The following is a 9,058-nucleotide window of genomic DNA, read 5'->3' as shown; positions in this document are numbered from 1 at the left end:
TCTGTGAAGGTCCCCGTTTCAAAGGCCGTCTGTATTGTCCTCCCAAGTCATCAGAAAACACAGACTTACAAAAACAGCAAGGCCACATCTGTCTGGGAGCCTGGGCAGGCTCTGGGGGACAGCCTTATCTGAGTTATGCTGGCATAGCTGCACCAGTGCGACCCAAAACTTGTGTCAGGCCAGCTTGCACTGGCAGGTGCAGTGCAGCCTCTTCCTGCCACTTGACTGGGAGAGACAGGTTTCATGCCACAAATGCATTACTGTCCCTCATTTCTACACAAAAATGTGTGAACCTCCTGCACTTTCAAAAGAGGGAATTGAAATAAAGAGGTCAGAACTAGGGAATTGAAATAAAGGGGTCAGAACTATGACCAAGTGCCTTAGCTAATTGCAGGTGCTCATCCCATGAAAGTCACAGCATAAGTCTCCAACATTTCAGGACACTTTGTAAGTTCTGGGTGAGTTCACACCCGTCCCCCAAACACCTGTCCCTCATTTTTTTTCCTTTCACAATTGACAGCTATGCCATTCCTTGGTCTTAGCTCAAGGAGCTAAAAACCCCCAATTATTTGGATTCTGACTGATGTTTTAAGTAAATATTAACAAAGAATGGGAAATGTATATGATTGGTATTCAGCAAACTAAAGTTTTGATAGTGATTAATAAAATTCAGTGCTCACAAGATACCTCAGAGATAGAAGCAAGTTCTTTTATGGTATGTTTTTGTAGTCCTCTAAATATCCAAAAATCTGTATCTATGAAAAAGCATTGACTTTTTAATATAAATATATAACTTTTAAAGCTAATATCTGAAGCCCAAACTTCAGATATTTCTTAAGACATATTTAGAGCCTTGAAGACAAGCATATAGATGATAAATTTTTGAATCTTGAACTATTAGGTTTTCTTGTTAAGATGATTTTTTTAATCAGAATGTAGAAACATATCATTTACCTCTACCTGGTCTCTCCATAATCCATTCTGTTGCAGACTATCTCCATTCTGTTTGTCTCTTTCAGGCAATTGCCCTTGTCAATAACTATAACATGAGGAAATTACACTTTAGATTTGAGAACAGAAGATCATAATAGGAGATACTGTAATTAATTTTCAGAGCTAATATCCATATACCAAAGACTAAGCTTCAGCAGATATTCATTATTGGAGCTATTTGTGCAGGGTTTATTCTTGGCTCCTATTCAACACCTTCTACACTTGCCTTATCTGCACACAGGCTCCTGTTTCAAAAGGAGCACCACTGTCTATAAAACCAGTTCCTGATATTTGCATCTATGCAGTGATTTCCCAGCTGTAGCTTACCCTCCATAAACACATCCCAAGCACCTAGTCATTATTAGTATCCCATAACAGTGTAACTCTCTTTTTAAGACTCTTTTATGATGACAAAATCTCTGATAAGGGCTCCTAGTATATCAGGCTTTATCACTATAACCCCTGCCGTAACAGCATCCCTCTGCAACACACAAACAAAGAGCCTTTTGAAAATTGTTTCAGGTTGTGCAAGGTATCCATTAGACAGAGATATAAGGTACATCGTATATCCACATTGGATGGCAAGAAATAATGGGACATCATGGCAAAAGCAGCTCTTATCTTTTGGTGAGGGTATGTCCAACTAAAACATTTGGTTTTACTCACTGACTCGCTGGATGAACCAAATGCTGCAAAGAAGAGAATTGTGTCTCTCTAATGATGAACAATAATTCAGTTATAAGCTGAAATACACACAAGTGTATTACCCTGCACTGCTTTATTCAGAAAACAGAAGGATAGTGAACCTGTTGAGGGAAAATTATTTTTATTTCTTTTGGTGTATAATTCATTTTGCAGCCTTTAAGTTCTTCACATTTTGCCATGTAGTAAAATTTCATGCTCTGAAGCATCAATCTGCATATGCGTCTAGATAGAAAGCAAAGCTCTTTTAATTCCATAACTGCCACTATATAAAACATACACACAAATACACAGCATCAGTCACCAATTTCTTGGGTGTTTCCCATCAAGTGTAGGGTTCCACTGAGATAACTGCTGGACCAATAATGAAATATTTAATGCATTTCTTATTAAATAGAACGCCTTTCATTTAATCCCTACGGTTGCTGCCAGGCTAAAGGACAGCAGCAGCAATAACACACCGTCACAGAAAGGCGGATAAAAAGTGTTGTAATTTAAAATCGTTTATTCACAGATGTGGATATGTACCAGGAGAAAAAGACAGCAAAGTAGAGAGAATGAGTGGGAGAGTAGAGACAAAAAAAGAAGACAATGGTTATTCAAAGGGCAGGAGAAGCAGGGGTTGAGGGAAAAGAGCAATTTATTAGCAGCAGACAGCTCTGGGAAGCTCCACTGGGGAACAGAAAGTGTAGCTTCAAGGCATTGCTGTGAAAACCATTGGCTGTGGTGTCAGTTTTGATGTGGTTCTGTCTGTGTCTGCTGCTGTGGCTGCTTGTGCTGCTCATATCACTCCAACAAGCCTGAAGGAGAAGGCAAACTCCACAGTAGCATTGGGTAGGTGTAAAAAAAAAACAGTCAACAGAGCCAATGGACTGAGAGGGGAAAGGAAATTTTTGCCTGTGAGGATACGTCAAGTCTGTCCTACTAGTAATTCGTAGTTTAAATCACCAGAACAGCTTAAGCTTCTCCAAGCAGCAATGTGCTGTGCTCTGCTGTGCTGTGCTGTGCAGGGATTTAGAGTGTCTTGATTACACAGGCTTGTGCCAGAAATTGTCAGCATCAGTGAAAATGCGTGATGTTGGACTGGAGGATTTATGCTAGTTCTGTGAGTAAAGCTTTATACAGGAAACTTCACAGCTCTATCATAAAGATTTCTTAAGGAAGAAGGTGAAAAGATAGGGCTTGGTAACTAATTTCAGACACTGCAAACCAAGAGAAAGGAAAACGATACTCAGTGGATGTCAAATATGTTCATATCAGTCAACCAGTTTTTGGGTTTTTTCCCAATTTCAGTAATATAATTATTATATAAGCAAAATCAACCATTATAAATTATTTCCTCATTCTATTAATCAAAGCAGTGGGACCCAAGGTATGACGTACTAGCAATGTGTGAATGATAGAGACTAAAAGAAGTCAAGTTAATTGAAAAGAGATTAAAACGTGAATTGATAGTTTTTCCATGGCTGCAATTTTTTCTTATCACCTTCTATGCTCTTTCTTGATGCACTCATGTGTAAAATAATGCTACCACTTGAATCAGTCTTCCAAACTCTTTTCAAGTTCTAAGGTGCACTCCAACCTTTAATGACAAGCACTTAAACAAAATGTACTGTGCCACTGGATTTACTGTGAACCTCTTAAGAGATTCTTCTGGTCAGCAAACTCACTGTAAAACTTGACAATCTAGCCATTTTTTTAAGTTGTAGAGGAGCTAATTTAAAATCACTGGAGGAATCAAATGTAGGAAATTAAAGCAGCAAATCAATAGAGGAAAGTTGAACAGAATGAAATGGTCAGTGACTTAACTGATAGCATCTCTGATCATGGATACTTGATGTGAACTTCACCCCCCATTACTGCCAGTACTTCTGTAAGATCACTAGTGGTACAGTAGCGTTTTAATACATATTAGGACTAAAAATAATCTTAACATGTTTATTCATACGACTTCATACCTCTGTAGTGAAATAGCTTAATATAAGCTACATCTTTAAAGAGATTTCCATTCATCATTATTTCTGATCTGATCACCTAACAGGATGTAGACAATAACAGAACTGTGCCTATATATTTTTTCCCTTGAAAACAGTTAAGAGCCATTTATTTTAGCCATAGCCCTAGTTTCATAGTCTTGAAACTAATTACAGACTTGTTAAATATTTTTTTACTTGAAAAAAAAAACCCAAACAAAAAACTAAACAGATAATTTTTGAAGTAGACTTCAAAAAACCAAGGAAGAAATGTCAGTGGTACCTATGCCCTTTTTCATTTCATGGTGATGTGGGTGCCCACCTGAGATCAGCTCTCCCATTCCCCTAATGAGCATTTCACATGGCGTTTCTTGCAGCACACTGCTTCAGTCAGCATTCCAGCGTGACCCATCTCCGTGTTCCTATGGCTGTGTCGGCAGCGTGGCTGCAGTTCGGTCATGTGTAGCGGAGCAGTGTCACAAACAGGGCTGGATCAGCTCTGCCTCACAGGCCCGGTGCTGTGTCTGAGGCAGCAGCACTCCCCTGGGCAGCATTCTGAGCTCTCAGTCTTCCCGGAGACCCGAGAGGACTGAGCCCACGCCTGGTCTCAGCCATGCAGCACACCAGTCCCCAGACTACCGGGTGAATGAAGCTGCTGCTGCAGTGACATCAAAGCTAAAAGCCCTCCCAACAAAGGTAGACTCCACTCAGTTTGAAGCAGAGCATGTGAAGTTTTTCCTCTCTTCACCCCTGAGCCTCCAGACCTCCTTACCCAGGCTGTAACACACATTGTGCTATCCTTTGCAGGCACAGTCTCAAATGGCTGTGGTTAATCCTAGACTTTTTAAGTACTCCATCCATCACCCAGTGCCAACTCCAGGCTTCCAAAGTCAGCCTTCTGAAGCTCACCGGGATTATCACCCTCTTCGATCTTCTCGGGGAGCTGTTTCTGTGATTCTCACTCTAATACGTTTCAATATAGACATGTCAGGCTGGCAAAGCCCTAACACTTGATTTGTCTAAGGAAGATAAGCACTGTTTGAACAGGCATGTGGGGGTCTTTCACACCTATTCTTTCTGAAAATGTTTCTGAGACAAAACACTTGCACAAAGCAGGAGAAATGTGGAACTGCAGCGACTTTGTGATTTAAAATAGCATGTCATGGGAACTTCTTTTTCCCCAAGTCTGGTAAAAAGAGAGAAAAGTAATTATAAATATGCTGTCCTGTTTTACACAGGACTATATCTCAGCCCTGAGATATAGTTGTGAACTGTCAAATCACACACAGAGGATTTCATAAGATACAAACCTACAACTCTCCAATGTATTTAAGGCCTGTGGTTTTGCTTTTGGGTATGAGGGGTTTTTTTCTGCCTCTGTCTACTGACTCCCATAAAAAAATAACCTTTATTTTTTTTCTTCTTTGCAGAAAACAACTCTCTTCATTTTCAAATAATATAAGAGGAATACACATTTTCATACTGTTTTTGTGCTTGACTTTTTCAACTTCTCAGCCCTGAGATAGGCACATGAAAAGATCTCCATGATGCTATCTCAACCTACTCCCATTTAACAACCCAAGTGAAATCCTTCCCCATTGAACTTAATGGTATTTTAAGGTAAATTGTTATGGCATTGGACTCCTTACCTATTTGAAGGGACAGCCTAGAGTAATCTATCAACATATGTTGCACTCTGAATCTAATGGATGAAAACTATTTAAGAGCAACCTCAGCGTCTCTGATTTTCTGCTTGCTGCTGCAACTCTATTTAATTTAAATTCTGCAGTATGTATTTTATAGATGCCATACAATGCCAACTGAAGGTTACCACAATAAAGCAGGAAAAAAGATGAGGACTACAAAGACATTGGCAGCGTATTTTAATTCAGCTGAAAAAAAAGTGGCTTCTGCTTTTATCATCCTTTGTATTTGGCAAAGGTTAGAGTTTATCTGTTCCACAAGCTGCCAGAATGCTGAGTAGATCCTGCCATTGTCTCAGCGAACACTGAATTGCATATTAATTGAAGATCTAAGGCTCTGCATCAAACAATAGAAGTGTAACCAAACATTGCAGACCTGAGACAGGAATGCCTCTAGAGCTAGATGGGAATGTTTGATTTAACAAGGCCCTTTAAATGTTTCCTTCAGAAACATTGCTAAATCCTTTGAAACTTTGACAGTGTTTTGCTACTAGCTGCAGCTAAAAATTATTTTCTGGAGATCAGTCCAGCATGCTTACTTTGTGGTCATATCCAAATGGCTGGAGTTAGGAACAGCCCCAGCATGCCAGCTCCTAGGGCTGCTTGAAACAGCACATCATGAAGATTAAACTCCTCACCCTCTGTGAGGCCTACTGACCATTCACACAGGTGTGTTCTTACTGCTCCCTGATGAAAGGACAAATGAGATGATGCCATGAGAAGAGCCGCCTCTCATCCTTCTGGGAGGTGTATGAGTGTTGAGAGGGCAGAAATCATCTGCCAAGGGGGAGACCTAGATTAGCCAAGTGACACTTGTGCACTGCTTGAATAAACAGGTGAATTCAGTCACTCTGTAATGCATTAAGAATTTCTATTAGATACAAAAAAAGAACACATCTCCTGGATATACGATAATATTTGTACATATATAAAATAGAAAGAGGCAGACAGAAGTGAGCATTTCTCCAAGAGATGCTAATAATATAACGTGTATCACTAAAAGTGGAAAAAAGGAATAATGCCAAGGAATTTAATGGATTCAAATCCATATAAAAATTGGCCTCATAATGATTACAACATATTTGAGTTTCAGAAATTGATCAAAGCTGTTTTATGGAAACCTGCATTGAGTCTGGGTCCAGCTTTGCAATTCAGTCCTTCTTTTATAGTGCTCCTGATCTGAATGACAGAATTCCTGAATTTTTATTCCTTTGTGCGACCCCTCTCAAGTGTGATTTGTTTGCTCAAGAAAACATTGTGACTTAAATCTCCATTTAAACAGGACAGATATAACTGGCAATAGTCAGTATCAATGTGGCACTACTTAAGTCCCTGGCTTTAGAAGAAGAGTCATAAATAGAGGCTACAATGTGGATATGGTATCTTAATTACATGATAGATACCAGCACTCCTTTCAGGATTTGACTCCACCTAACTGTCCTCTGTGTACTCTGTGCCATTTACACAAGATATTTTGCTGAACAAATCCCTACCCACCATTTTTCCTCAATATATTTGCAATGCAAAAGAAAAATAGTGCAGAGATGTAGAAGATTTGCAAGTATAAGCCATTGAAGATAACACATATAGTTTTAATGAACACTCTTTTAATAGAGAATGGATGATAATCTTCAGCAAGCAATGGTGTAATTTTAGATATGGTCCAGAAGTTCAGGAATCAGACATTTGAGTAGGAAGTAGCTTAAAGCACTACATATCTGCCATAATTTTAGACTCTGAAAGCTGTAAACTGCAGCCAGGAAAATTTGCATCCCAGGGTTGGATATCATCCAGAGAAGATCGTCAGGCTACAACAACTTCTTAGAGACTTACCATAGCAACTTCCATCTTTACCTCATCCATACAGCCAACTCTTTCTTTCTGCCAAAACTTTGGGGATGCACTTACAGATATTTCCAGGAAATACATAGGGTACTTGACCCTTAGGTCTGCAAAGCATTGGTGAACTAAAACATCTTAGGGCTCTATGACCGTATTTAGCAAACAGACTGTAAGTGACAGAGGTTTATTGAATTTTTATTTCTTTTCTTGTGGGCCTATAACTGATGTGTTACAGTGACTCTCCTGCAGCTACTGAAGACGAAACAGAGGTCATGGGTTTGACTAGTCATTTGTGACCAAGAGTCTCCTCTAAACACACAAAAAAAACTGTGATTCTAAGACATAGCAATAAAAATGGGGGGAAAAAATAATGATTTTTTTAAAAAAATTGTGAGATATGGGAGGTAACTTCAATGAGGTAAGACCCACTCTGTATAAAACCTATACACCTTTCTCCTATCACTATAGCAAAATGATTTTGACTGCTGTCTATATTTCATCAAATTCTTCCAAATGCTGGTTAACTTCATAATTACTATTTACAGACACTAGCATTAGACATGCTATCTGTTCTAAATAAATCACACTCAGTGCTGTTGTTGAAATGTGTCTTTTCATAAACAATGAAGTGTGTGCAAGAACATCATCTCTCTACAAAAAAAGTTATAATGTAAAACTTGAATTCCTGAGATAGAAGATACCACATGTGATTTAGCCACATGTTCAGAGGTGACTAACAAGCCCCATACTGATTAAAGATCAAACAATAAAAGCATATTTCCCCAGTAATTCTTCCAAGACAAATTATAACCTCAAAGGCAAGAGTAGCTCCATTCACAAAATAAGTCACCTATAAGAGCTGTCAGATGGAAGAAAACATAACAACCAAGAAGCATGGCAAAATGGAAAATCTTTTTTTCAGAGGGTGATACATACACTGAAAAGTCAATTGCAACATACATGAAAATCTTTTACAAAATTTCACCTATATATTGCCACACAAAATGCAAATAATAAGGAAAATACTGTATTTAGTCTCCACTATATTATTTCATTCCGTTGTTTACCCCTACACTAATTCAGTCATTGTACTCCAGTCACATAACTTAAATGCCATTAATTGTGTAATGGAACTCTCTCTTCCAGTCTTCCAAAAAAAGTGAATTTTTTTAGTCAGTTTGGGATAATGGTTACATAGAAGTACCACTTGCACCAATCTGCATCCAATATATTACCGCTTCTTCAGAAATTCTTGTCTTCCTCCTGTTAATATGCTTGCAAAACATATTAAAAGTGCCTCCCATTCTTGTGTACATTCACAAAGTACAGATAGGGCTTTTCAAAGAAGTGGCCACCCTTACTAATTACCTGTGCAGTTACACAAGCAAAGCTAATAAGGCTAATTGAGTTAGCCTTAAACACTGTAAACTCATCTATAGAAGGGATCAGTCTACTGAATTAAATATCTGGTAAGTCTTGCCTGTTTTCTAACAACTGATGGACATAATAAATACAGCAGTCACAGATTTTTCATTCATTGTCAGTTGTCATATGGTACTTTTTTCAGTGCTTCCCTATCAAACTTCATCAAGTGAGCACAGGGCATTGCCTATCGCGCATGGTCATATTGCTGCATTTTAGGTTTGTAACAGAAACTGTTCTTTGGCAGTGCAGTACATGCTGTTTTCCCATCCTGCATTTAGAAGGCTGAGAATTTGGATCTATTGGTTAAAAACTAGATACGGATATCCAGAACTCACCCAGATTTTTATTTGATTTTTTTTTCCAGCTATATATGCAGCACTGGAATACCCAGCGTGCTTGTTTCATTATATTTCCTCCCAA

Source organism: Parus major, chromosome Z (assembly GCF_001522545.3).
Source record: "Parus major isolate Abel chromosome Z, Parus_major1.1, whole genome shotgun sequence".
NCBI classification, from domain to species: domain Eukaryota; kingdom Metazoa; phylum Chordata; class Aves; order Passeriformes; family Paridae; genus Parus; species Parus major.
Note: the sequence above shows the minus strand (reverse complement) of the source record.